A 24,702-nucleotide genomic window follows, 5' to 3' on the forward strand; every position below is an offset into this window, starting at 1 on the left:
GCATTTCAGGCACCCCGAAGTTCAAGTAAAAAAATCTATCCCATTTTTGGTTATCTGTTGCAACAATTTCACAGCAACTGCCAGGTGTGCAATTGCCACCCTGCTTTCAGAGAATTAAGCAGCAGAAGACTTCTCCAGAGACTTCTCACTTTTTATGCAGGTTCAGCCTTATTTTCACTTCATTCCTAAACCTACCACAGCTGAAATGTGGCCCCAGTCCCAAACGAGTCCATCAGGCAACACCAGAGGAGCGGCAGATCTGTGCTGAAAGCCAACGCAGCCCAGGAAGCTGAGAGCCAGTTTCTCCTCCCGGCGTTGTAGTGGGACCATCACTGTGTCACCCACCGCTCATCCCACCGTGCCTCTGCCTGCCCCTGCCCGCAGCTGCCTGGGGCAGGGGGTGTTTTCCAATGGAAATGCCTGGCACAAATTCCTCTCCCAGGTGAGAGCCTCTGCTTCCCTCTGAGAAGAGTTTGGCTCAGTTGTCTCTGAACCCCCTGGCTGTGATACCTCCCTGTTGCCTTCTCCTCTCCAGGCTGGAAAACCCAATTCCCTCAGCCTCTCCCTGAACGAACTGCCACGAAGATGGTGCTGGGTTGACATCAGACTTGCTAGGCTCTATCCAGTCTGTCAACAGGACAGCTGGCCAACTTCAAGTGATGGACACATCTTGTGTTCAAAGGCCAACAGCTGGTTTCACAACTGACACGCTGACCTCTGGGAAGCAAAAACTTGTCACTTTTATATGATATCACCAACAATACGAATCCGGTACCTCCAAAATATTTACTTTTTTTTTTTTTTTTTTAAATGAGCTCCACCACATATTATTCCTACAGCCTGAGCAATCAGAAAATTTGATTTTTAAAAATACGCTTCCAGTGCTGACACTGCATATCTTTTGCCTAGAGAACCGCACATGGCAACCATAGACAGCTGGAGGGATGAAACACGGCCATCTCCAGAGAGGAGTGAAGACAACAGACAGCATGCAGACAGCACTGTTTAAACGGCCAAGAAAATCAGGGGAAACCCTTCTTATGTATTAGTGCTCTGAGACATCTTGCACCTATGCAAAACAGACATCACTTTCATGTTTAAGATTTGCCCGTACCTCTCTCCGAGATCAACCCTCAGCAATAACAACAGTTCATTTCCCACTACGAAGGTCAAGGGCTCCGCCAGCCCTCCAGAGATTTGAGCTACTGGTTCCACAGAGTCTGCCAGTATCAAACCTGACACTTAGATTAGTAGTTACTCCCCAGACATATCTAGTTTCCCATTTCTTCAGTTTCTAGTGTCAAAATACACTTGCAGTACAATATGCAAACCTCCACAGACCATATCCTCCCTGCTCCTCAGTTGTGGTGGGAGGAATGCCTATTTTTGCAGGAAAAAGGTGTACTTTATGTTAATGTATTATCACACTAACATACCCCTGAGCTCCTATTTTTGTTATAGAGCATAGAAAATAGTACAGCTGCATCCCACAGTTAGCGTCACATTATCAGCGCACAGAGAAATATTTTGGAAGCTAGCATTTAAGACAGATGCTCTGCATTATAAATACCAGAGAACAATCAGTCTTTGATATGCAGTTCATGGGTGGCTTCATCACAGCTCCACTTGGTGGCTTTACTTGAACCAATGCACTGCAACACTATATGTCACCCTTTTAAGGTCTGAATCAGTGTGGGTACCTGCACGTTACCCCCTTCTGAGGGCAGTGAAGAGTTAAACCAAGGGAGCACTTCTTCCCATCCCACATGATCAAATCAGAGCAATCCTGTGCCCCACCTCTTACAGAATCTTAATATATTAAAATCATTGCTCACTTTTACTTGTCACAAATAGCTTCATCCTAAACCGTGAAGTGGCAATTTCACCTGGTGCTTCCGCAGACCAGAACCACTCTTGTGCACCCAGGAACAAGCTCCTGCCACGTCACATGAGTCACTGTCCCCCTGTTTCGGGATGATGACGTCTTGAAAGTCTTACAAGTAGAAGGATCAATCTGGGTAATTTCTTGCCCAGCTGCAAGGAATTTTTAACAAGGAATGAGACAAAATGAAGCTTGAACAGGAGGTATGAAATCTTACCAGGCCACTACACACCTGAGCTCTAGACCTCTACTTAAGAACCTACAGACCTGGTTCTCCAAGGCTACATATTTAAGTAGCTTGCAGATACAGTTTGTATCATTCAAGATGCTTTAACACTTTTACACAAGCCCAAAACTGCACGAGCAGACTGCGCACAAAAGCTGTTCTTATACAGCAAGCGGTGGCAGAGAACAACTTGTCCTCATCGGCTCCACTGGGGCAAATGGACACCAACTTTGTTCCCATTAACTCCATTTATTACGTGGCTGCACTGGTCCCTTTCCCTCTCCCTCTGTTTGCCAAAGGACAAGCCAGTTCTGAATTCTGGGGCTTTCTATAAAACTGCCAATGGTTATTTTTCAGTTCCATTAATTAACGGACACTTCTGCAGAGAAGGTCCACATTTGGATACGGCACACCTTGTAAAGTGTCGACAGAAGAAAAATAAGCCACGGCAAAGCAGAGCTCAGACCGCGGGAATGGCAAGAGGATATCAAATGCTGCTTTAAGTGCTGATATATTTGTGCTTTGAAGGAAAAATGCCTTCAGGAATCACAGCAGGAGTCACCTCTATATAAAGACTTTGCATATAAAGGGACATTTATTATTCTCAATTAATGGCATTCTGATAGACACGTTTACATTTCTAAGTGTCAGATTCAGCAGAATACAAAATGACTGAAGGCCTCTTATTTCGGTCTGAAAGTGGCCATAAAAGGATCTAAAGATGACAAAAAAAATCCACACTTTCTAGAAGACACAAGACATCCTTTGATTCCTTACAGCTCTGAAGCCTTGTTAGTACAGCAAGGCCTTCCAAATACAGATTTAAGTGCCTGCAAACAGCAAAGCGAATTGCCACTACAGCTCCTTCACAGAATTCGGTGACGTCCACATTGAGAGGCAGTAATAGATCTTGATCACATCCTCCCATGGATTATTAGGGAAACCTAATGTGGCAGAACACTGTATAGTAGGTTTCTGGAAAAAATGAATAGCTAGAAGTCTCAAAAAAATTCACACTTTGCAAGCAAAATGTGTATAATGTTACTGGATTTTAAACCAACAATGTCAGAAATATTGTCTAAAAGGAGACAGAGAATAAACATCTTGATCTTGTGAGAGAAAACTATTTGGGGAGAAATCTAGAAACGGAAAGCCACTTCAGTGACATTTGTGTAACTGAAGCACCAATAAAATCTTCACACATACTCACGTGCCCACAGGTTGCTGGTGGCACGGTGTGCGTGTGGCTGGGACTGATACACAAACATTTGTCACTTTTGAACGTCCCTAGTGTTAAAGAGAAAGAATAACATTAACTCAACCATAAGCAGCTAAGGAACATATTAAAAAAAAAAACCAGTAAAAATAAAAGTGCAGATACTTAAGGCCCAAAACTATCCCAGTGCCTAACTCCCCGAGGCAAAAGGAGGTCTTTCTCATGTACGTGCACATACACATCAGCCATCAAATCCTTCAAACACTCTCAGCCGCAGAAACGCTGATGTGAATTGTTAAACAGTGAATACACCTCCACCGAGCGCCGGAGACAGCTCACGAGGGGACCGACTCTGAACATTTAAATGGGAAGGGTGGGACCACACATGCTGCCAGAGTAAGAGTTTGCAGGAGAAACAAGCTGAAATACCAGAGGCAGTTCAGCACAGTGCTTTGCAGCTTCCACAACAAGTGATTTTGAAAAGCTCCTGCGTGAAGGCATGAGCAGTCCTTGCTTCTGGTCCCAACTGAATCCCTCTGCGCTGCTCTCCTGGTGCCACCGTGTTCTGCAGCTGCCTCTCATCGACTCCACGTGCATCCTCCCGGTGCTCCTTTTTAAGGCACCTCCTCCAAATAATATATGTATTAAAAAGAACAATTTTACTCACATTGACTCTTCTTTCTCTGCTGGAAAGAGCTGCAGACTGCTTTACCAGAAAGTGGAACACTGGTTAGTTTTGTGGGTTGATTGTTGGGTTTTTTTGTTTGGTTGTTTGGGTTTTTTTTTAAATTAAGAATATCCCATAGAAAATGAAACCTCCTCATCAAGTTACACTGTAGTTCACTTTTGAGACTTCAAATAAAAATGCCTAACCATCTATTCAGCTATATAAATCAACATATTGCGGGTATTCCTGCCTGGTGGGCTGATGTTAGACCTGTAAATAAATAATTCAGTACACAAATAATAGCAGCTAAATTTAAAAAGCACCCACAAAACCTGTTAACTGGAGCTTTCGATGGTCATATTTTGTTTCTTGGGCAGGGTGGGAAAAGCAATTTACTACCACGGGGAAAGTACGGGTGTTGAAAACTAATTCAGCAACACCTCCAAATATGAAAGCTCTTCCTCAGCCCCAGCCAGCGGCCGCAAATCCCCATGGACCGCGGCTCCCTACACCCTCACACGTGGCACTGCGACCACCTCCAGACTTGCAGGACAAGCCCACCTAAAAAATCCTTGGGAAGAGCTGGGATGCCAGCAGCTCCCCAGTTTGGCTTAAGAACAGCACCACAAACCAGAAAATCTCAGACTGTAATTGCAGTTCTGCTACTGATTTTCCACGTGAAAATCTCTGCATCCATGTCTTCACCACTGACAGGGAACCAGCAACCTCAGCCATCTCCAAGCGATCTTGAGTGGTCTCCAGCAGTCTGAAAGCATCAAGTTGCTGTATAAGTGTAAGTGTGCTGCCAGATCTAACGTGACAGGCTATGCTTACCTTGTCCTAAAATCCTTAGATTGAAGAGATGAAACTTTCCACTGGATTATTTTAAAACTTCCATGAAGCCCCCATAACTAGTTCCTCTGAAAACACGAGATTACAGTTTGTTTAGCAAAACACCTTTGAAAGCTGTGAGGCTCCCTGGCATATATGACATAGATATATATTACCAGCAAAAAGGCAGTTTTCCCTCCTTTAAAGTGACGGAAAGTCAATTTGCATTATAATTACAACCAAGGCCCTGTAACGTTACTTTTAGTTAAAACAGTAAACTACGATAATAAAAGTGTACCTGGGGAATATTTAGAGAAAGCACTAATGATTTCTTCCCTAGTGGTTAATAAATTCACTTCCAGATCAATTTGTTCACGATAGAAACTTGAGAGCATAAACAGTTACACAAGCACATTAGAGTGTGTCTTTCTCCGTATAAATGATTTATTACGATGATTAGCAGCACATAAACAATTTAAAATACAACTCTAATTAGCTTTTTGGAAGAAAAGGAGAAAAACCTTCCTGACTCCCTCTACACATTATGTTTTACTTTTCTAAGTGTGTACTTTTTAATTAAATCCAAATGTCACAATAAATTTAAAGTGTTTTATTACCACTCTGGCTAACTAAGCCATTCATGCAAACACCCATTATATTAAACCAGATGCAGGACTGAAAGTGGTTGAGGAGAGAGGAAAAAGAAAGAGGGGAAAAGGCAATTACTTCTATATTTGACAAGAGATTTGTACAAATGTTTAAAGACAAGAATATCTTTGGCAAGCTTTCTCTGTTTTATCCAGAGAGGCCAGCCAGCTAATTGCTCTTTAATACCTGTTTCCAAGTTTGAAAACGTCACACCCTGTTAAACTTTCCCCATCGAAAGCAAAAGGAGGAGGAGAGAAAGGTAGGAAAACCGGTCTGCGTAAATCTAGCGCAGTTTGCCACAAACATGAGTATATCCTTTTTTATGTCTGGAGAGACCAGAGGGATAATAAAAATATCCTTTCTGAAAACGTTGAGAGCTCTCCCACCACAAGAAGGCTGGCAACGAGTCCTTGCCATTCACGACGACGTCCGGCCAGTGCTCTGCTGTGGGATGAAGCGCCATCTCCCCTCGAAACCTCCTCAGCTCAGAGGACGCAGCAGCCTAAGACAGGGAGGTGCTCACCCCGCTGATGTTACGGCCATCCCAAACAGCTCTCCCACGGCTCACATGTGCTCGTGGTGCAATCAGCATAACGAGGGACCCTGGCCACCACCAGCAGTAAAGGACATTTCCCTATTGCTTGCGGGGAACAGGGGAGGGAAAGGCTTTCAAACAAGGTCGGCGAGGTGCGAGCGCAGCTAAACTGACGGCGGGATGCTGAAGACACGGCGCGGGGTGGCCGCTGAACACCACAGACCCATGGCCTGTCTCTGGGCGCCTTGCAGAGGTGCAGCTTAGGGGAGCTGTGGGGCTGGGCGTGCTGGAGCCGTGCTAGGAGGGAAACCCGGACCCAAAACCTCCCCGACGCAGGCGGTGATCCTGAAGCCTCAGGGCCGCTCCACAGTGCTTTGTTTTACTGCTACATCAGCAGCCTGGTCTAAACAGGACAGATTTAGCATAGTTGAGACAAAAGCTACCCATTAAAGAAAGCAGCTACGATTATTAAAATAGGTTAAAGTAAATGGTGCTGCGCAGATAAAGCTTTTGACCTTAGCATGCAGCTCTCTCATGAACACTTTAGCATAATTTATCTAAATTAAAAACCAAACACCAAATTCTAGAATGGCACAAAAAGATCATTTAAAAAATGCGATTAAAAAAGCAGGTCAAGGGTTCGAAATCAGTAATTACTACTACAATTAACCAAAATCAGACAGAGACACATAAATTGAGCATATTACTCCAGTTCACGTCAGAAAGGCAAATGTGAGAGGAGCACAGAAGAAAAAGCCTGCAAGTTGCAGAACCACTCGTATAATTAACCTCTGCCACAGCAGAAGACCAGCGCTTGTAAGTTTGCGTCATTTGTTTCCGGAGAGAAGTGCTGCTAGATACGATGCCCAGGTATCAGACCATGCTCTTCACCACTTACTCAATTCTTTGGAAACCAGTATTTTGATTGTCTTCTGGTCTAAGATCTTAGTGCATCCTCACCCTATTGCTAGTACATTGCCCTTCACCTCCTATTTTAGTAGTTCTGAAAAAGATGAGAAAGGCCAACTTCTGAACATCCTGGTATTGAGAAGAGGTCATTTGGCAAAAATGCTACCTGCTAGAGTCCATATTGTTTGAGTGCAAAAGCCTAGTGAGAACTGCCAAGGACAGACCATAAAGGGTTTCTAAAACAGATTACTTGACACTGGATGGAGATAGAAATACTCCGTATGCAACAAACGTCTTTCAGATGATTTTCCTTAGGTTTTGGGGGGCAAAAGATAATTTAACAATTAGCACTTTGTTCCCACTTCAATCACAGAAGGGCTCTTTGTGAGCCTCCTTGGAGCAATGTTGAAAGAGCACAGTGGGAAAGAATAGACTGACTACTGTTTTGAACTATAACCAAAATGAACTATTCTCTAGGTCCTCCCTTGAAGCTATCATCTACTTTAGGTTAGATGAAGAAAATCTAGGTTCAAATCTTATTCAGGCTCCAGTTTAATTTTGAGAGCTCAGAAGACTCCACAAATCATTTTAAGTTAAAGTAATGAAAATAGGTGAACTTGAGAAGGTGGACAGGCACGAATGATCTCTTCCAAAATAGGGAAGAATCCATCTGTTCCCTTTTAAAGTGCATAAAAGTCTTTGTAGCAGTAATGAAAATTCAGGGATGTAAGTCATGGACATCATAGCAGTCTATTAGAGAGAGGAGTGGGGCTGTATTACAGAATACTGCAAGCAGCGGTGATTATATAAAAGGGATGCTGCAAAGGCAGCGTAGCAAAGGGCAAGTCAAATGCTTCAAGGACTCAAGAATCTCAGTTCTTCAAAAATGGAGGGAGAAATGAAGATTTCCATCTTTTGAAGAGGCAGGATGAGCCAAGCCACACAGATGTCTGAAAGAAGTAGGGAAGATGGAGGTGTAAAGCAGGACGTGTTCCTCAGGTGCAGAAAGGTAAAAGGCTGCAGCTCCAGGTGAAGCACAGACAGTGGGTTGGCACCACAGCTGGCAGAGGGGCAAACAGGAGGAGGGCTCTGCCACAGTGCTTGGGAAGGTCTCTGCTCTTCCTCTCTTCACACATCAAACCATGCCTTTTGGCCACGCAGTCTCAAGCAAGAGCAAGGCACGGCCTCCACGCCAAGCACCTCAGGCGAGGCAGAGCCAGTCAGGGCATCAGACACCCGGCCGGGGGCTGCCTAGCAGTTCACCTGGGGGCCCTTCAGCTGCCCATGGCTCACAGCAGGGGCTCCCATCTCCCAGCTCTGTGCCAGCACACACCATCACCTCCCTCTCCGGCACGTCCTGCAGGACGGCCACCAAGGGCTGAAGGTGCTGAGTGCTTGCGAGCACCCCACTGCTGCCCTGCTGAGCAAACACAGCCCTGCTATCAACACGAAGCAGCCCATTTGAGCCTTCTGCACCGGACTGTGGCACAAAGAGGAGCAATGCTACACTTGCCACCTCTTCGGATCTTGTTCCCATGGGGAACCCTCTGCAAAACCAGCCAAAACCACCCAAGACCCAGGAGAAGACTAAACACTAGTTGATCAGTCATGTACAATAAAGACTACAATGTCAAAAAACCCTTAACTAGTTAGGAATATTTTTCTGAGTACATTTTAAAATGGCAGGTTCCACACAACTTCTGTTTACCTCTGTATCAGTTCTTCCAACTTACAGCCAGTAATGCCCGAAACTCACCAAAAAACCAGTACGCCCCGCTTCCAACCCACACATGCCCTTCTCCTCTTCCCCCACTAGGTGACTACCTCGTATCTCCTCCCATACACAAAGACCCAGTTTACTTTAACATTTCCATATGCGCTTTATTGCATATCTCCTTGCTAATATTTTTTAAACATTGTTGTCAACCAGTCTTCCAGTAGATGTGTTTCATTTGGTTTGTGCGTTGTTTCCAAATTGTTTCTCTCTATTCCAGAGGAAAACCACTTTGCCATAATACCTATTATACAGTACAGTAAATCCAGCAAGGGGGAAGGTGAGGATGACATATTAAATTGCATGAGCAATACAGAAAGCCTTAGCCAGATTAGCATTTGACACAGTATAACACAAAATCTTAAACTAAACTGGAAACAGACTGACAGCCAGCACCCATGCTGATCTGCCCTTGGGTATGGTACTGAAGCTTGAATCCCATGAAGTTAATTTTTATTTTTTTTCCCCTTCAGCATATAGTGTTCAGACCTGAGATCTGGGGACCAGAATTTAATCCCACCACAGATTACCAAAATGCTGCTATTTTGGAAAAGTTACTTTACTTTCATTGCCCTTCTCAACCTTTTTTTGGATGCTTAATTCAAACATTCTAACTTAGAGATTATTTCCTGCTATTTTGTATGCATCCACTGCCTTACATGGCGTAGTACCAAATACAAACACAAGCAGGGTCAAGTCCTGTTGTTGTGTTAGTCTGGGTTTTTTCCCTACATGATGCCTTAGTGATTTCTTCCAGGAGCATCTTCAGCATTTATTTCATGGAAATATGGTCATTCGGCATCCACAGGATGAGTAAGACCATTCCTTCACTGGGTAGGCATCTCAGCTAAACTCAAGGGTAAACATTTAAGCGGAAGGAGCACTCTGAGAGCTTGGAGGGAAATGCTGAGTAAACACAGCCCTGCTATCAACACTATTCTTTTAATGATGAACTCATTCAGATGTTAAAGTTGCCTCAAGCGCTTGATCATGATATGCAGCGTGAGGAAAGTTCAAAATCAACTCCTCCTCCTGCATGCTCATACAACTTCAAACAGTAATATGCACTTACCTGGCTTGCTTTACAGATCTTGCTTTGATAAGCAAAATTTTAACTAGGTTAATACCATTTGAAGAGTATTCATCTAATTGAAACAAAATGAGACTTGTCACACTGTTCACAGCTGGTACTGTAGTAACAACTCACATGACTGTCTCCTGTAGCAGGAACCAGCATAATAATCTTCACAAATGGCTTGCTCTGTCGATCTAATGGAAACTTAAGCCAACACCAAGAAATATTTACTTTCTTTGATTAAGCATCACCAAGAAGTCTTCTTTGGGGAGTCAGTGCTGTAAGCTTACAAGCTAAATTAGATCAGCACACATTCAGAAACCCTAAGTACAAACCAGGATTTGGCAAGGGTTTTGTTGAGTTCAAATTTTTATTTAGTTCCTTGGGATGGGAGAGGGCTGGGAAACAAGTCATCATTTGAGACTTAAACACATGGAGCTTGCTCAGTGATGAGGAAGGAGCCAACCATCCCAAGCAGAAAGAAGACAGGATGAAAAGAAGCAAAAGCAAACACTGGATATCCATCAAGTGCAGCACGGGCTATTGCAACATGCCCACAGCTCCTTAGTTCAATGTACTGTTTAATTTGATAAAAAGTTTATAAAGGCAAAAGATGGTCAAAATATTTGTCCCAAGAGGCAATCAGAGCTTTGTTTACTGTACAGAAAATGGATCCAGTTGTGTACAGTGAAACACATCACCACTAAACTACAGTGACCACGAGGCAGCAGCTCCTCCAGCCTGGGAAGGGAGCGGGAGGGAGGAGGGACAAGACTGTCAGATTCTGGTGTCATTTTTCAAGTCTTGCAGATATAAAACTGTCTGACTTCGTGGCTGGTCACCTATAGGAGACGTCAAAATTATTCTACTTTCCTCTGCCTTGGCTGGTGCAGTTGCTATTGCCTTCAGCTTGCTCAGGATCCCACTGGGGCACATTTTTCTTCTGAGAGCAACCACTGGCAAATTGCAACTCTGGATGCAAGCATGGCCACCACGCAGGAGCACTGCACAGTAACTGCCCACAGGGAACACAGAAATTGTGCTGGGCACAATTAAAGCTGAGCAGTACATTACTGCAGCGTGGCCTCTCTGGTTGCTCTAACTCAGAGCTTCTCAGCATTTCCAGCATCTCTTCCTCCTGGACTTAGTCTAACAGTTGCAAGACAAAAAAAAAAAAAAAGCAAGAAAAAGCAAAAAACCACACCAAGGCTTCAGGTTAGCCTAAGACCTCGGCCTACAGCTACGTTGCACTCGCTCCAAGACAACACTAGGAAGAATTCCCAAGAAAGTGCCCAGGGAAATCTGAACCTTCTAACATAGATGCACCAAACCCTCGAGATCATTCATTTGTGGACAGCACCGATGCATCTATGAAACTCCAAGAAGGGCCTTGGTGCTGTGAGTGTATCACCAGAAAGGCCTTTAGCTTACCAGACATTACAAGAGGCAAGAAATCAGGAATCCCCACCTTTGCTTTGAAGCAGCAAGATGCTTGCTGACTTACACCAGCTGGCCCCTGCATCCTGGCTGAAGGTTTAACACTGGTGGGACACCTCCCCTGGTTGCTCCAGCGGCTAGAGGCAACCGCTGGCTTGGCAGAGAGGCTGGCAGGCAGAAGCAGGCCCTCAGGAGCACACCTGCACTCAGCCCATTTTCTTTCCCTAAGGTGCTCAGCAGAACTCCCACCCGACGGGCTCAGCTGCAGCAGGAGCAGCAGCACTGCCTGCTTTGGTGCGTGCACTGACAGTGCTGGAATACACCACTTTGCAGCTTGGCATGGCTTCCCACAGAGCACATCATTATGACAGGTGGTTGCATTCAGGAGGGCCTTTTTAAAGGTTACTCGAAGGCCACCAACTGTAAGCGTGGCACCACAAACCCCACAGCTTAGCGCGAGTCAGCGCCAGCTGTTTCCCACATTAATGCACGATGCCTTTGAGCATTGATGCTCACGTGAAACTAGGTTAAAAATCTTAGTGCTACTACCAATTCCTGAAAAAGGGGCAGCGATAATGATGCACCAAATTCATTTTATTGGGTCTGGTTTCTTTTCCTCATTCAGAAGAGCACTCTGCTGCCATTTCCACCACAAGCAATCCCATCTCCTTAAGGTCAAGCTTACAGGGTGGACCACGCGTAGGGGAAGAAGAGTAAAGATTCTGTGAAACTTAGGAGCTGCGCTTGGTGCAGAACAGCTGCAGCAGTCAGTATCCCCAGTACATTACCACGAGAATTATGTTTCTCTGCCACCCTCCCCTAAGTATTTAATTCAGGACAGAAGGGGTAGAACGCATTCACCTTTGAGCTCCCGTGCCACAAGCAACCATATTCATTCAGCTTTCCTATTTAACTAAATGGAGTTCACACATGCTACAGTATAAAGTTACCTCTTGCCATCTGAAAGCAGTCCAATCAATGCTATACACAGAGAGTAGCGTTTGAATCAGCCTTAAGTTAATTCTTAGTCGTCGAAACTGTGACAGCATGCTGACCCTTTCAAGTCAACTGGGAGCAGGCAATCTTTGCAGAAGATCCTCAGGCCTTTAATCAGATTCTCAGTGGGTTTTAAAGAGATACTACAGCATCAGTTTGTAAACATCTCTCTAGTGAAAATAAAGATTACTTCTGACCTAGCCAATTACTCAGTCCCAGAAGATATATCCTAGAGTTACAATTGAATGAACCATAGGGAAAGAAAATATGCTTTAGGTAGGGGGTAGCAAACCCAAATCCCAACTTAAGATGCAGGCAGCACTGTATCCCATGGAAAGATCAGATACAGAGAGAAATGCTTATATAAAAAAAAGTCTATTAAATCATCTATAGTGCCTTCTCCTACCAGGGCAAGATTGCTCTCTTGAGCACAGAGCCCTGCTGAGTGCAAATTATCAGCTGACGATCTTCCTAAAAAGCAGGTGTGATGGGGAAAGACCAAAGCATTATTTTGAGGAGACCCATAGTATCAGGTACTTGTTTGCCACATCACAGAGAATCTGGGGCGAGATGTTAGCTCCTGGTAGCATGAATATGCTGTAATATGAGTAAGTAATGAGAAAGAAAATACTGGAGAAAGAAAGCAGAGGACTTGCACTCAGCACCGAGGCTGTCAGAGACATTAAACAGTCTCTTGTTGCATTACTTTAAAACTGCATTTTAGCATGCGGAGCCATTGCACTCCATTGTGGAGAGATATAATTACTGACTTTAAAAAAAAAAAAAAAAAGTTATTTATTCTGGAGCTATTACAGACTAATGTGTAACAGACATCACCCGATGGGTCGTAAAGACTCCAAGGGCCATTACAGCCTCACAGGTCAAGACCTATTTGAAGGTTTTAAAGTTTGTGGATCACTGCTCTCAAGCCGAACAGCACAGGCAACACCTGCACAGCAACACGCATGCAGAAAAGCTAGGGGAGACTTCTGGGAACAGCAGCTGCTTAGGCATTTTCACATTCAGATCAAACCAAAACAAATCACTGAAAAGAAGTTCGGAACCTGCAGACATGGCTTTTGCCATTCCCATCGAGGAATTCACCTGTAAGCTTGTACCTTATGCCTTTTTTTTTTTTTTTTTAAAGGGAGCATTGAGGAAGACAATGACGCTATACCCTCCGTGCTTCCCCATCAGGGCCCCCCTTCTATTTTACTTTCACAGAGAACTAAAAATCCCAGCCAAGTGACGGGTTTATAAAATTTTAATAGGAAAGAAAAAGGTATCCTCAGGCAGGATCTTATGTGCACACTTTCACCATAAATGAATGTTCATGAAAATATGGGGTTTATATGGAAATACTGACAGAGCTTCATAGACTGTGACATAAATGCCTCAGCATGGACCGACGACTGAGAAGGACTACCGAGTCCCACCTCCTGCAGCCGGAGGCTATCATACCATCTCTTTCTCTAACCCAAACAATTCAGCTTTGTCCCTCCACTGTTCTCTGGGGAAGGCTGATCTAGAGATCAACTCTTCTGAAGCCCAGAAGCTTTCAAGTTGCTACCCTAGAAATATTCTTAGCCATTTCCAACTACTTGTTCTAGTGATAATAAAATAATTTGGGGTAAAAAGCCTATTTTCCTTCCTCCCTGGGGATTCCCCTCCCAGAGTCCTCATGCAGGTCAGACCAGTCAGCCTTCATTTTGCAAAGGTAGACAAGCTGAAGCATGGACCCTTCTGTCTTCACGAGCACCCTCTCTGCCCCTATTTCCGCAAGGATTTACTGTCCCTGAGAATGAGTGATCTGTGGTTTACCCACGATAGACAAGGTCTATCAGTGCCTCTCTCCAGCATTATTAACTGTGATCATTATTAGCAGTTTCTTGTTCGATCCATTCCAGGATTGTATTTGCCTTTTTCCAGCTACCTCATACCTCAGGCCTTTTGAGGTCAACCAGGTTCATGCTACCCTTCCCCTCTTCTTCTGCCATTTCCAGCTGATGGTAATTCCTGCTTGTAGCTGGTCCAGCGATCCCAGCAGAGATCAGCTGGGGCTCCTGGAATCCCTTTCTTACTGTTGTGAGCTTCACACAGGCATGAAACCAAAGGACAACAGAAGATGGCTTCAGTCCCCCTCCCATCAGTTGTTTGCACCTCAAAACCTTTCAGTGGCGTTTTCAGGAGATCAGGAAATTTGTACTTAGTACTCACACAGCTTTCCCACCCTTTACATTAAAAGGTAAGCTGAATGACTTCTGTTTGAAAGCAGAATTCATGGCTTTGGTTTCAGGGTCTAAACTACCACTTCTGAAAACAGTGATGCTTGAAGTTCATTTCCCCTCATCTCCCAGGTCCGGAATAGAAGCATTATTTCTCATTCACAAAAAAAGAAAGAGATGCCACAAGGAGCAGTCGCATCCTGTTTAGGCTGTCATTTCTTAAAGCAGCAGCAATCTAAAAGCGGCGCTCCATAGCTAAGGTATAACAATCCTGTACAGAGCTAAAGCAGTTTATTATTTTTTTTGTCAGCCATCAGGTATGTACACACACTTCTGCAAGTCAAAGGTTTGCTTGCAGAAAACTTGAAGCTTCTTAACTGCACGTGGAAGATGGGTAACCAGGGAGGGTACCTGCATGACAGACAACACCAGTGGTTCTCTCAAGTGCGACGGAGACCTAAAGAGGCCAAGAACCAGCTCCACCCAAAAACTCCTCCTGATCTCTTCAGACTATAATTGTCATTCTCTTTAGCATACACACACACAAGGCAGATTAAAAAAAAAGAAATGGTGTGCAGGGTGGAAGCACCATTACACAGTATTAAAATGTCAGAGGTTTAAGCTCTGTGTTGGTTTAGTCATAAGTTACCAACAACCACTGATGGCAGACATAAAGCTTCCCTTAAATTATTAAGCATAAAACAGCAGACTGTAATATTTTGCTAAACCAAAGTACAGACACAGACAAAGATGTCATTTCAATATTTGAAACCAGCAAGTTTAATTTAAAATAAGAGCAAACCAATAAGCTCAGAAAATAGCAATGTGTGAGAGGAAAATTACACTGCTAGAGAAAAAAGTGGAAGGACTTAAGAAATTTATAAAAGTAATCTCCAAGTGGAAATTAGAAATCAACCCCTAGAAACAGAATAACACAAAAGAAATATTACTGTCCACTTTCTAAATCAATATAACACTGCTACACGACAGAATTACCATGGTAACTCAAGTAAAAAGAATAAAGCAATTCTTATTATTTCAAAATAAAATCACAGCCTGAAGCCCAGCTTTTATTACAACTGCTGATAGATCGCTGGCTTGTATTTATCTGAAATATTGCTTTTCAATCAGCTATTTTATGAATGTACAAATTTCACTGAGCAGCCCACTTAGACTGAATGCTTAAAAACCCCCAAAAAGACTAGTCAATGAATCGATTATACATACGCATGCATTTTTTTAAAGGGAGACTTATTGTATTTTTTTCTCTATCCAAATTAAAGAGAGATAAGGGAATGAGCGAGAGTAAGTTAAAACCTTGTTTAGTCTGACCTCTCTAAATTCCAACTTAGATTCCCTGGAAAAACAAAAACAGTAATAAGAAAGAACAAAGAGGAATAACGGCCTACCCTAAATACTGCAGCCCCTGCACAGGGAACGCGTGTGCATCAGGGGGTGCGCACAAACACGCACATAAGAAGAGACACATCTGTTCCCTCCTGATCAAAGGAAAAGAGAAAACACTGTCTAAATACAAAGTTGCTCAAGGACGTTTTTACTTGCCCTGCTGGGTACTTCAGACGTTTAAAGCATTGTTTGTACAGCTTGGAAAGTGCATCAAGCACAGGATACTTGTCTGCGTTGAAGCTGCGCTAAAGGCAGAGCTCAGTCAAGTTCCCCCACGCCTCCACTGCTGGTGCCACCTTTTAAACACATTAGTACAAGGAGAAAACCAGCAGGTTACCTTCTGCTCCCTCCCCCCGGACGTTCAAAAGAGCATCGATCAAGAACTGAAAGCAACAGCCCTCTTAAAAATAACAGCGTCCCTCCTCCCTCTGGCCACAGCAAACACCCCTGGATCGGCTGAATACCGACACAGCTGCTAGACGTGGGGCAGAGCTCCACGGGACCTTGGAGCAATCCCACAGAGAACTGACATGCCAGCGGGCTAAGAAGTTAAGGCACCATCTACCAAAAAAGGGTCGCTAAGGAAGCGCCTGTAAACTGTCAGGATGTTTTACAGCAGAGTCTTACCTCATTTTTCTGTCGCACGCATGAAACGGCAGGGGGGAACGTGACCAACACTTACAATCATGGCAGAAATCAGAGGGGAATGTGACCGATGCTCATAATTATGGCAGGAAGATAGGTTAGGGAAGGTTTTTTCTCAACAATTTGCAATTACTTGGACTCAGGGACATAAAAAAAAAATTAAAAATAAAAATTGCCTATTCAGATGGGATCGACACAACTGCCCTGACAACAGTCAAGAACAAGTGATGCAATCATGCTCCATCCTTTCCAGGAGATCTTTCTCCCTTCTTCTGTGGAGCTCTGACCTCCAAACCCAGCACGGGGGAGCAGGCGAGGTGGGACCCAGGCCCAGCACTGTGCCAGAACAAGAGCTGGCGTTGCAGATCCCACCCTGCTCTGTTGCTGGGCAGGGCAGCAAGGGCTGTGCGGAGAGAAAGCAGAGCTGAACAAATCTGGGACAACTTGCACAGAACCACACCGTGCCTCAGGGGGGTCAGGCACATCCCCCCAGATACCCAGGCCCTAGCTCCAGAGAACGCTAACTTGGGGTTTGCAAATTCCTTAACACTGGCAAAATGCTTTAAGGATTAAAAGCAGAAGCGATATGCCAAGCATCATAGCTGGAAGTAAAGACAAATGCTGCAACAAGAGCAATGAGCCACCTGCCAGCTGTCTTTTATATTAAAATATTTCAGTGTTCTTAGAGCTGCTTAATTTCCCATCTCACTCCAAGTCCAGAGGAACTTTGCGGGTTGCTAGTTTTGCCATGAAGCAGTGACATTGGTCATTATTTTTAAAATAGATTTAGAAGCTGCGATCACACTCAGCTCAATCTAAAAGTATGCACTGTCTTTTAGTGTAATGTGGTCCTTTGCCGTCTACTGCAAATGGGTTTTAAAAGCAATGGTGGAAACAATGTGTGCTTAATCTGAACGTGGACTGCAGAGAGGTCACACGCTCAAATACCCCATTTTATGTGGTATCTGGTTGTATTTTAAAACACTTTCTAGAGACTTCAAGACAGCTGAGGTCACAAACAATCATATACAGATTAGAAAAGGGAAGGAGCTGGGGGGAGTGAAGGGGCACCCTGTCTGACACGCTGCAATAGGACACTCTAAATTGCGCTTAGTATTTCTTTAAAAGAAAAAAAATGGCTAAAGTAGTAAGCTTCAGCAAAACAGTAAATACAGGGGTGGTTAAAGAGTTTTTATTCAAATAAAGTCTTGCCCCAGGAGATGGAAGGAGATTCTTGAAATATGGAGATAGGATTTTACATGTGCTAAAAGCATCAGTGTGACACTTTTTGGGAAAAAAAAGGGGGGGGGGGGAAATACCTTCGTTGTTATACATGACAAAATAGCAACTAAATGTTTGCTTTGATCCCAGCGCATAAAGGGTGAAGCTTTTAGGCAAGGAGCGGCAGGTGATCTCAGCTCTTCTGCAAGTCCTAATGCTCCTAAAAGCCACTCTTCCAGTTTCTGTAATTGGGCATCAGTAGTTAATGTAGTATTGACTGCATTACATGCTCCTGTGCATCCTCTCACTAATGCCAATTGCATCACCTTGTACATTTACCATATTGCTTAGCCAATAGCTGTTAAAAGCAATCCAAATCATGAATCATATAGGAAACTTTTAGCAAGACACGACATCCAAAGGAGACAATTTACAGTTGAGTTAATCTGGGTACATTAGCAAGACATGGATTCAGGAAGACAGACCAATTTATGTTACTTTAGTTTTACCCTTTATTGCTTTGTATAGGCAAATGAATGGAAGGGCATGGAGTAAAAACAGATATAAAGGGGTCCTTTTCAAAACAGATCTCCATTCTGTGCAGACAGGTCAAAGGGTTTGAGACTGATGCTTGGTTCAGGCTTTCATAACCATAACAGGGTACTTACAGAAATCACTTTCCACAAAGGAGTATAAAGATAAATATATAATGGATTCTGAATAATGTTCAATACCCACCCCCACTGCAAGTACTTTAGGCAGAAACCAGGTTGCTCAACATTATCTAAGGCATGGTCTATCCATGAGTCACCTGCCATCAAGAGCGCCAGGAAGAGGCTTTACAGAAGGTCCCAGGTAGGTCTGCTCATGGGCTCTTTCCAGTGGGAACCCAAGGCAGGAGTGTTCTGCAACACACACCAAGGCTCACCGGCTCAGGCCAGCCCTCCACCCGTAGACCTCTACCGTGTCCCTTGTCACTATACAGAAAGTACGATCTTCCCCTACCTACTCAACTCAAAGGGATTGCATCCTTTTGAAATGTATACCCATCTCTCTGGAACAGAAAGAAATGACAGGCATTAAAGAGGTATTGGTTAACTCACATCAGCTGCAAGGTAGAGCCAGCCAGGAAACAAATTAGTAGCAAGTTCCCTCTGAAAAAGTACCTTTTACAGAACAATTTCACACTGGATGCTTGACCAAAAGATGCATAGCAAATTGACATAGCACCTTTCTGCTTTTCTGATCAAGCTTGGTAGCACCAGGAAAATAGAGGAGATGGGGGGGGAAAGGACAGCTAGGAAGTGTGCTGTTGCCTCATCTCTTATGGGTAGTGAGTAATGTGTGGTATTTTTGGAGTGAGAAGAGGAAAAAAAAAAAAAAACAGAAGAGAGTGGTAAAGGAAATTTAGAAGAAGCAATAGCTCATCAGCCAAAAACTTCACAAAAGAAAAACTGAACTGCATCCTTAAATACTGGATTCCAAAATACTGGAAACTCTGGTATTCTAAGCCTAGTTTAAAAAAAGATCATGATTCCCCTTTGAAAAGCTTCCAGAAGTCCCTTCGAAAGAGTTGCACATGCAGGGAAAATGCCAAAACAAAACATTTTCACTAGCTGATCAATTTAAACAGCTGTGGTAAAGCTGCAGCCACTGGCACCATCATTAACAATTTAAAGCATGGCTGCTTTTGTCTTCCTTCCCAGTTACATTCTCATTATGCCTTTTTATTTATTAGAAACACAGTCCTCCGGAATACATTTCTATATCTCAGATCCATAATAAACCGAGTAGGGACATCCCTGGCTTCCACTCAAATGGATGTTTACGTTGGTGAGAGGGTTAATTGTTTAATTCTGGTCCAAGTTCTCTGCAGTTCAGTCATGAATATGTAACAATCATCCACTTCTTCTTTAAGAAAAATTAGAACTGTTGAAATCAATAGTTTAAAAAGAAGGCAAATATTACTTTCACTGCCTAAATCATCCTTTCAGAGTTCGATTAGCATGCAAGGAACTGAATACTGGCGTAAAGAATTCAGAAATGTTCAATGAAATTAAAAAAACCCTCTAAATTTGGACAACAGCTGCTTTGATGTGCAATGTATGGAGAAACTAGTTTGCAAGAACATTCACTGGAAAGGCGAGTTGAGCATCTGTTTGCACAGATAGCACCCACCATCGCGCTTGAAAACTTGGGCTTGAGAGTCATCCTGTTGGAGCACAGAGAAAACACACACACTTACACATTGGGATTAAAAACCAGTAGCTGCAGTGAATTCTTCTCAGACCATCTATAGGTTTAATTATGTTAATCTAATAGTGAACAACTTTCATTTTAAGTCGTCCTTCCCTCCACCCCCAGGTCTTCAGTGAATAGGAGCTACATTCACTGAATAAATCATTCCCTGGCAACAGTTACGCACATTATTGAAGTTGGGGGCAGTGATTTCTATATGGTTTAAAACAATGTCTGTGTATTCTAAATGATGACAGTTCTGTCCAATTTTAAAAAGATATAGACCCATTAGAGTTTTATAGTTCAGCATTTAGCAGCATCTGCAATGCCTTTTTTATTCTTACACCGCAACGCTTAATGCTTGATACCATTATTCTGATTTTGAATTGATTTCAAGTAAAATACCTTATTTGCCATAAACTTTCATATTCTTTACCTAAGTAAGACTCCTCACAGATGCAATCAGTCATAATGCTAAAAGAACAGTTTGCCTTTAGCAGAAATGTAATAGTTCATGCTAATGACGGTGAAGCAAAACTTTGAGCAGCAAGCACATTTGCAGAGGGTAAAACCATCTCTAAACGCAAAGCCTGAAAACCTTAAGAAAGCCCCCAAATGAAATCAATTAATCCTCCAACCATGATAAATTTCTTAACCATTTAAGAAACATATTTCAGACTCTGCTGTGACCCTTTATCACCAGACCTAATGGATTACTTTATTAATAATGCACTGCTCTTAAAAGGAATTTTTCCGAAGATTCTACCATAAGACAGCGTTTTCGGAATGGCTATGACAAACAGGCTGACATCTTCACATTGCATCTATTAACGATAATGAAATGTAACACTAACTCCAAAGAAGCCAAATTATGTGCCACTGCCAGGGTATCAAGCATCCTTTCTACTGTATTAAACCAAAATTAGAGCAAACTAATTTACAAGAACCAGCTGCTTCTTTTGCCCTATTACCCAAGCTGAAAAATGTTCCTACGCTGTTTCAATCCTTGTTACGTCAACCAGACAACTATCACATCTCGCCAGCATCTGGAATGAAGAGCAATGACACCCTATGCAGATGCCTACCCAGATCCTTCAGCTATCTAGTCTGAGCAAACACTAAGAACTCTTTGATTGCCTGGCAGGACTAGACCTATACAAAGTAGTTTGCTCTTATTAGACCCACTAACTCCTTTCACCTCTCTTCTTCCCATAGGATGAGTTTGCATTAAATAGAGATCTAGGTTATCAGTGCTTCAGCCACAGTACCTTCCATTTATTGAAGAGGCTTAGGCAATCACTTTACTATCGCACAGTACTCTCATGCCTCCGTATTTGCCATTTCCAGGAACGAGGGACACCTCTAGGAAGACTACCTCTAGCTCCACACTTGGTCAGCTTTGGAGAAACATTCCAAATTTTTTTTTTTTTTTGTCCTTTCTGGCCAAACTGAGTCTCATGGTTTATTCTGCTGCCAAGTGTGCTCTGGCCTTATTCAGATTCCTGCTTTTACAATCTTCTGCCTCCTCTTCATAAATACATTAATCCACTGCTGTACACTTGAGTCACAGAAGGACACAGTGTCATGAACTTAAGCCAGATCAAGCCTTTGAAATTACACCAAGACCACGTGTGTCAAGATCAAGCCCTCAAAAAACCAACAGGTAACCTAGCTAAATAGGTAAATACAGGGTCTTCAGTGACCTGAATCAAACGCTCTTTGAATAAGCTGATGTCTGGGAAGATGTGTAGTGTTTCTTTATAAATGGGAAGTTAGGCAATGATGGACCACAGAGAAGGTCCAAGGTAGACAGGCATAGGAGAAAAAAAAAAAAAAAAAAAAGTGGCAGCTTCAGGAATATTAAGCAACAGAAAAATTCAGTTCCATGTCGTGTGAGGAAGAAGCCACCCTGCCATTTCCCCTCCTCTCTCTTTGCATGATTCTTCAATAGGTATATCCAAGAAAAATAGGTTAAAAAGAAAACAAAAGATACCAGCAGCACAAACAGCTCTTCTTCCTATATGGCCGTATTTCATATTAGGCTTGTGTACAACCCGGATGTTACTTTTGTGCGTATAATGATTTTTATCAACAGAAGCAGACGGTCAGGACCTGTCTGGCTGGAGCTAGATCTCTCTCCATATCCATCTACCTATCTATAGGTACCCCCATATGGCAGCTGGCATACTCATTTGTGAAATCAGCCCACAGCTCTGCTGTCCTGGCTAGGGTGCTGTGGCACCATTCCTGTAACTGTCATTATACAATCAATTTCACTGCTTCTCTCATTCCAAATGCTGCTTTTCTTTCCTTCTGTGCAGGGTAAGATGGGCTCTTACACAACAGGGAACCAACTGCTGCTACTAATCCAGTTTCAAATTACCTAATATTCATTGCCCTAAATACCTCCCATCAACCCAAGACCCATTCTCCAACCCCAATGCACACAACCACTGAGTGTTCATAATTTTCTTTTCATTTGTAAAGAAACTATGGAATTTTTTTTTTAAATAAACCCCAAGGTTTGTATACGGGTATATGTTTAACAGAGTCCTCAATACATTATTTACTTGGCCTACTCTTGCGATCTATTTAATCAGAGTTCTGCTTGAAAACACAAAGGATCCGTGATTTGGGGTGCTACTGTCTATGCAAACATCGGGACGAACACACAGCTGATCAGTGTTTTTACAAGTGCGCACACAGTCAATAATTTGGTTGAAGGATACTATGTCTAGTTAACACAGCACAAGTTAGCTAAAAGGAAACTTTCACCCCACACACACATAACAAAGAGCCGTGATTTCTATTAGTGCATTTCATACCATACATGCTGATTACCAGGCTGTGCCTCATTGTTAGCAGAGATTACAGCTGGGATAAGCTGCAGCTTTTTCCTAATTGCTATTATGATGACTGAATTTTTGTTTTGTGTCAAGCATTATTCACACATTATACTCCAAAATTTGATCCCTCCATGATGCATTATTGATTCCATGCAGGCAATCATACTGCCGCCAACGTGAAGAATTAATTTGGGCTGTTCTACTTGATTTGCATTGCTCCATCATAGCAGAACATAGTTCTATAGGGAAACACAAATTGAAAAGGAAGATTTAACAAAATATGGAAAATGCTACTGTCCTTTAAAAGAGATGAGTCCTAAAGAGGGGAAAAACCAAAAAACCCCCAAACCCAGCACAACACGTGTGGTCCAGAAAGAAGTAAGGTCAGTCAGTCAAATTCATCTTAGTCAGAGGAAGGTTACAAGAGTAGCCTTATGCCTCTAATAAAGTAAACTAGCTTGCTTCAACTTATATTGCCAAAGAAAACAACTGAACACCTCTGAGAGCGACACTGCTTCAAAGCCTTTGAAACCCTGTTAGCTTCATTTGTTTTCCCAGCATAAGCAATACTCAACCACTTAGCGTGTCTTTTATCCACAGTCCAGTCAACTGCAAAGCTGATCTAGAAGATGGGTAACAGATGCTTCACATCTACTTCTTTTTTTTAAAGTTCTACTGTGCTAACAAAGAAACTTATGAAATCTCAACAGAAATAAAGCCCGGGATTTATTTGATTATTTTCCCTGAACAAGATTATTTCACAGTTTTAGGACGCCAATTTAATTAGCATAGAATAAATTCAGAAGAGCAAGACAACTTATACACAGGCACTGACCCCACATTGGGCAACTCTTAGTCAAAATTTGATCGAATCTGCATACAAAGATGGCATTGATAATGACGCGTTTCTGCTTAATCTCATATTTTAAAGGTGTAAAATCTTTTTGAAAAGTTCATTCACATTTTTTCATTGTCGCAAGCGCTTCACATCAGAATGAAATGAAACCTCACATCCCATCCCAGAAATTAGATTCAAATTCTATGCACACAAATCACCAGATTGATAATTTTAGAAATCAAACTTATAATGAGATAAAGATCTTAAAAGGCTAGATATAAAATACTGGGTAGTATTCCACCATCACCCTTTTTTGGGAGTCAAGGAAGGGAGAGAGAGAAGAGAAACTTCAGTAGAAGACCTTTGGTTAAAAGTAAGCATCCATCCATTATTTTCAGTAGTCAAGCCGTCTTCCCTAATCATTCTCCAGTACAGTATTAATTCAGTTTTAATATACCAGAAGACAGATATGGGTCGGGGAACAAAAATCCTATCACTCCAACTTATTAGCACTGGGCAGCTTTCAGTCCTATTCACAATACATGATCAGCACCAATCTGACACAGGAAAGCAAGTGACTTTGAATTACAAGTTATTTTTCTCATAAATATTTTAAAAAGCAATACGTATATTCAAGTAAAATCAATGCTACTGCCAAAATGCTCAACTTCCAATTTCTCCAAGCTCTTTGGCTCCCTGTGAAAAGCTGTTTCCTGTCTACAGTAAATATTGCAAATATTCAATAATTTCTTCTACTTCCAAATGACAACTCCTATGACTTTTTTTTTAACACTTAGAGATTTCTGAAAAAAATTTAAAAGATCAGAGAATGCAGCAACACACCCATTACACTTCACGTCATCCATTTATAAAGGTGAAATGAAACAATGAGATAATAGCTACAAATGAGCATTAAAAGTTAAGATGTCGTTCCCACTTCCAATACACAAAGTGCTGCCAAGGTGGAGGTCTTTGGCAAGAGGCAGCGCCATCGATGGAAGTCCATCTGGATGGTTACAGAAGCGTTCTGCTCTGCCTCAGTTTTAATCTTTGCTTTCAATGTATAAGGTATGAGGGAAGACCTAA

At 42.6% G+C, this 24,702-nt stretch overlaps 1 protein-coding gene across 4 annotated transcripts in view; it reads right to left on the reverse strand.

The window, feature by feature from the left end:
* Positions 1–24,702, reverse strand: part of LMO1 (LIM domain only 1) — a 66,480-nt gene that overhangs the window by 31,079 nt on the left and 10,699 nt on the right. The window lies entirely within an intron of this gene.

The sequence above is a fragment of the Balearica regulorum genome, chromosome 5 (genome assembly GCF_011004875.1).
Source record: "Balearica regulorum gibbericeps isolate bBalReg1 chromosome 5, bBalReg1.pri, whole genome shotgun sequence".
Taxonomy (NCBI): domain Eukaryota; kingdom Metazoa; phylum Chordata; class Aves; order Gruiformes; family Gruidae; genus Balearica; species Balearica regulorum.